Here is a 6,059-nt window from a genome sequence, read left to right as displayed (position 1 = left end):
CAACCACAATTCATACGATGACTAGTCAACCACCAAGAACACAGACCCAGAAAATTACAAGAATGCAATCAGAAATTGTTCACCCAGAAACCCACCATTGGGAAAAACTGGGGGTCATCAACCGACCAGGCAATCCACTAAGTAGAAAAAGATTCTTACAAAGGAATACAAGCAAGCTCAAGCAAAACCTAGATCTATTTAGGAAGATGAGCAATACCTCCTTTGTGCAATCTTCTTCTCCAACTTAGTACAGCTTGAAACCCAGTTCTTCATGGCAATGGCAGCTTCTTCTTCAGCTCATTCATCCCATGGCACCAGCTTGCAAGCTCAACTCAAACAGAAACCAAAATTTGGATTCAAAGGAGAATAACCAATTTCTTCAAGAAACCATACTCTTGAAGAAATCAATAGTGAATCTGATCTAGATATAAATGAGAGAATGTTTTTATTAAGCTAGATGCAGATCATATTTCAAATGCAGTTTTTTCATAAAGAAATCAATATGGAAAAACTCATAGATGAAAAACTTGTTCTTTCTAGAGGAAGAAAAACGAAAAGATGGAGAACAATCTTTCCTACAATTCTAACCACGAAAGACGGCTGCCCAAAAAGGAAATAGCCAGACCTATACAGCCCAAAATATTCCCTTAGGTCAGAGACCCATCTGGCAGCAGAGAGAGAAAGGAATAGGACAAAAAGGTTTGTTATCCAGCTGGAGAGCAAGGATGACTAGTCATCCAAGAAACAGATGACTAGTCATCATTTTATGAAAACAGTGTAATGCAGTGTTATGCAATGCACAATGTTTACCTTTGTCAAGTTGCATGATCCTCCATATGATTGTTGTTAGTTAAGAACACCTAGAGAAGCTATTCTCAATCTAAACTTGAGCTTGATAACAATAGAAATCCTATTACAAAGTTGACAAGGGAAGCCAAAAGAAAAATACAAAATGCATACATTAACATCCGGCCACCGTTTCCATCGACCCAGGTATAGATTTTGAACCTCTCGAGCTGTTCTAGCTGTCTGTTGGGTAGGAATTGATCGATTCTCATTCTAGCTATTGGATTTTTGAGCTTGAAGTTTCGGCCGATTTTCGGCCTCTGTGATCAGCCACTTCCGGTCAGTTTTTGGGGTAAGTCCAAGAACAAAAGTGGTTCCAAATATGGTGTTTTACCTAGGGTAGGAGTTTGGAGCCGTGGTTTTAAGTTTTTCCGGCGAGGTGTAATCGCTTTGGACACCCATCGCTGACGGAGCATGCTACGGCACGTCGGTAAGGGTAGTGCAGTGGTACTGTGTCCTGTTGCGATCCTTAGGTTGTCATGAGCATGTAGGATTTCGCGAATCTCAATTTGGATACCGTTTGAGCCTCGAACGGATTTTCCATATTGTGCGATTTCCGGGTTCAATACTGCTGAGCAGTTGGATCGCGCTCAATTTCAAATATGTTGTTCTAGATAATTTCAGAATCGTGTAGGATTCGACGGATTGTGAATCGGAGTGCTAGATACTCTGAAATCGCGAACCCTGGGGCTAGGGTTTAGAAATTTTATGATTACACGATCGTGGTCAATCCGATCGTCAGTTTCAGACCAGACTTGCAGGACATGGTTATTTAAATGCGAGGAACCTATAGGAACTCTCAGATTAGTAATTGGAGGTCGTGGACCCCATGGGGTTCCGTATCGACCAATATGGAAGTTTATCACTTAATGAAGTCTCGAGTCTTTTCAGGCAGTTCTAAACATCAGATGCCTAAGTGGGCAGAAAAATGACTTTAAAGTTAATGCACGTACTTCTAGGAGCCGGGGGTCAGGGTTTTACTTAAAAATTTATACCAAGCAGTTTTATTAATTAAATATTCATGATGGTTTACCCAGGCACCTGGGACCAGGCAGACCTACAGGAGGGACCTTTCGAAGGTCTAATTAGCTCGGACCAGGAGTGAGTGGACTTTTCTTTTATAAATGATTTTACATAAATGAATTTCATTATTTGATCTTGAATAAGTTTTATTGATTGTGATTTTTCCTATCATGATTGGTGAAGTTAAATATCTTATTTATTTGCTGCTTAGTTGAATATGCTAAAGAGTTATAGAAAGCAGAGATTGAGCTTTATATCAGATAAAATGGCAGCATAGTTCCAGATTTAACAAAAATTCAGTTATTTATCAGATTTTTTAGAAACCTTATATTTTCTTATGGCAGCAGAGTTCTTGATTTAATCAAAATTCAATTATTCAGCAGATTTTTCAGACATGTTATACTTTCTCGGAAATTTTATATTTTTTTAAAACCACCGTGGGTACCCAGCTACAGAAAACAGTTTACTTTCAGTATCTGTTGCCTTCAGATATGACGATGTCTACAGACATCCAGTTTACCTTCAGTTTTGTCAGTGCATTTGACATTTGCCTCATGAGTTTAGGGGACGCCTGGACCGTGAGAGCCAGGATTGCGGATCAGGCTGACTACGGTCCCTTGAATCCTGCCAGTTTGCGGATCAGGCTGACTACGGTCCCCTGAATCCTGCCAGTTTGCGGCTCGGGTTGACATTGTGTCACCGAGACCTGCCAGGGAAATTGACGGAAATCAGGAATTGACGGAAATAAAAGGGTACACCTAGGTGGTAGTTTTAAATTGATTACACATATACGTATATAAATTTGTGAGTGCCTTGATTTTAGCATATTTCAAACGCAGTTTAAATTTTCGGTTTTACATCATTATTTGTACAGTAGGGGTTTGTATATTCTATTGCTATTTTCTGAACCTTTATTTTTGTCCACTCACATTTATTGAATGTTTTGCGCCCTCAGGTTGTAGCGTGCACAGGAAATCCACCACCGGGCCATTTTGTCTTCCGCGCCTTCTTGTTACAAAAGTGTTGTTTTGTAAAAAGATTAACTCATCTGTAAACTATTAGAATTGCTCTGATATATTGCTCTAGATTGAGAATGGAACTATTGGTATGTATATTGAAGTACTGGCAGTTGGTTGTATAGATATACATGCTTGTTTTGACAGGTGTTAAATTGGGAATTGAACAAATTACAGGGGAGACTCTGCCGAATTTTCGGTAGGAGTCAAGGTTAAATTGAAATAAGTTTTAATTAGAAGGGCAATTAGGTCAATTGTACCCGACATTCGCCAAGTGCCGGACACGCACAGGGTTCGATTCGAATTCCAAATTGGAATTTGGATCGGGTCTTGTCATAAAAAATCATCAAAATCGGAGTTAAAATAACCGTTAAATCGTGATTTTTTATTATAACCGTCGAAAAGTTTTGTCCCATTACTTGATCTCTGAATGTTTATTTTTTCCAATTTTTGGCGTATATGATCTCGAAGTATAAACAAACAAGTTTGACGGTTGGATCGTTGAAACTAGTTTTTTTGAATGCATATGCCATCAAAACAATATATTTACTAACAATTACGAGTTTATTTATACTTTCGTTAAATATAACATAAGATTTTGTGGTATCCACTAGTGTAAATATTTTAAATTGAAGATCAAATTCAGTTATTGTATTCATATAGGGTCAAGGAGTGTAGCTGTAAAAAATCATCAAAATTGGAGTTAAAATAACCATTAAATCATGATTTTTCATTTATAACCGTCGAAAAGTTTTGTCCCGTTACTTGATCTTATGAATGTTTATTTTTTCCGATTTTTGGCGTATATGATCTCGAAGTACAAACAAACAAGTTTGACAGTTGGATCGTTGAAACTAGTTTCGTAGAATGTGTGTGCCATCAAAACAATATATTCACTAACAATTAAGAGTTTATTTATATTTTCGTTAAATATAACATAAGATTTTGTGGTATCCACTAGTGTAAATATTTTAAATTGAAGATCAAATTCAGACATTGTATTCATATAGGGTCAAGGAGTGTAGCTGTAAAAAATCATCAAAATCGGAGTTAAAATAACCGCTAAATCATGATTTTTCATTTATAACCGTCGAAAAGTTCTGTCCCTTTACTTGATCTCTGAATGTTTATTTTTTTCGATTTCTGGTGTGTATGATCTCGAAGTATAAAAAAACAAGTTTGACGGTTAGATCGTTGAAACTAGTTTCGTAGAATGCGTCTGCCATCAAAACAATATATTCACTAACAATTAAGAGTTTATTTATACTTTCGTTAAATATAACATAAGATTTTGTGGTATCCACTAGTGTAAATATTTTAAATTGAAGATCAAATTCAGTCATTGTATTCATATAGGGTCAAGGAGTGTAGCTGTAAAAAATCATCAAAATCGGAGTTAAAATAACCATTAAATCATTATTTTTCATTTATAACCGTCGAAAAGGTTTGTCACGTTACCTGATCTATGAATGTTCATTTTTTCTGATTTTTGGTGAATATGATCTCGAAGTATAAAAAAACAAGTTTGACGGTTGGATCGTTGAAACTAGTTTCGTCGAATGCATATGCCATCAAAACAATATATTCACTAACAATTAAGAGTTTATTTATACTTTCTTTAAATATAACATAAGATTTTGTGGTATCCACTAGTGCAAATGTTTTAAATTGAAGATAAAATTCAGTCATTGTATTCATATAGGGTCAAGGAGTGTAGCTGTAAAAAAATCATCAAAATTGGAGTTAAAATAACCATTAAATCATGATTTTTCATTTATAACTATCGAAAAGTTTTGTCCCTTTACTAGATCTCTGAATATTTGTTTTTTGCGATTTTTGGGGTATACGATCTTGAAGTATATACAAACAAGTCTTACGGTTGGATCGTTGAATGGTGTGTGTGTATATATATATATATATTAAGTAGCTTTAAATTTATTTATTTTCTACATATAACATTTAAGAAATTGAATAGTATATACATTTATTAAGTAGCTTTCACCTTAATTATATTTTAAATCATAAAATAAATTTTTTTTATTTTTTATTATTCAAAACAATTATTTTTATAAATATTGTGCTACGAACCAATTTTTCGTCCCTCAAAAGTTTGTGCGACCAACAGTTCGTCATGCAAAACTCAAAAAATTTGGGCAAGTACCAAAAATGGGACGGGGGTTTGTAAAATTAAAAAAAAACTTTAGACTTTGCACGACCAATATTTTTTGTCGCACAAAAATTTGGGCGGGTACCAAAAATGGGACGCGGGACTTTTTTATATAATTGTTTTAGACTTTGCGTGACGGATATGTATTTTTCGTCGCGCAAAAATTTAAAAATTTTGGCGGGTACCAAAAATGGGATGTGGGAATTTTTTTTAGACTTTCGCGACCAATATTCCTATATTCGTCGCGCAAAGTTAAGTTTTGGCAGGTACCAAAAATGGGATACGGGAATTTTTTTTTTAAAATAATTTTTTTTAGACTTTGCGCCACCAATATTCCTATATTCGTCGCGCAAAGTTAAGTTTTGGCGGGTACCAAAAATGGGATGCGGGAAATTTTTTTTTTAAATAATTTTTTTTAGACTTTGCGCGACCAGTATTCCTATATTCGTCGCGCAAAATTAAATTTTGGAGGTACCAAAAATGGGATGCGTGAGAAATTTTTTTGTAAAAATTTTTTTTTCTAGACTTTGCGCGACTAATATTCCTATAATCGTCGTGCAAAACTTTGCGCGACCAACAATATTTTTCGTCGCGCAAAGTGATACGATTTTTAAAACTGAAATAACTCTTCCACCAGTTTCCCAATGTCTTTCTCTACTCTTACCTCTCCTTTCTCTTTCCCTCTCCCCAAATCCCACCCTTTCTCTCACACTCACTCCTCTCACTTAATCTCTCATCTCTCTCTTCACTATCTCTCACTCACTCTCTCATCTATCTTTTCACTATCTCTCACTCTCTCATCTCTCTATCACTATCTTATCTAATTCTCTCACACTTACTTCTCCCTCTCATTCTCACTCACTCTCAATCTTGCCAAAAGGTATATTCTCTCCAAATTTTAAATTTTTTTCATTAATATGTGTTTTTGGAGTTAGTTTTGAGTTTGTGAGGGGTTTGGGGTTGAGTAAAGGGGAGAGATTGGAGTTTGGGTTGGATTTGTGGTATAA

The sequence above is a fragment of the Prunus dulcis genome, chromosome 8, assembly GCF_902201215.1.
Source record: "Prunus dulcis chromosome 8, ALMONDv2, whole genome shotgun sequence".
NCBI lineage: Eukaryota > Viridiplantae > Streptophyta > Magnoliopsida > Rosales > Rosaceae > Prunus > Prunus dulcis.
This window is presented reverse-complemented; position numbering follows the sequence as displayed.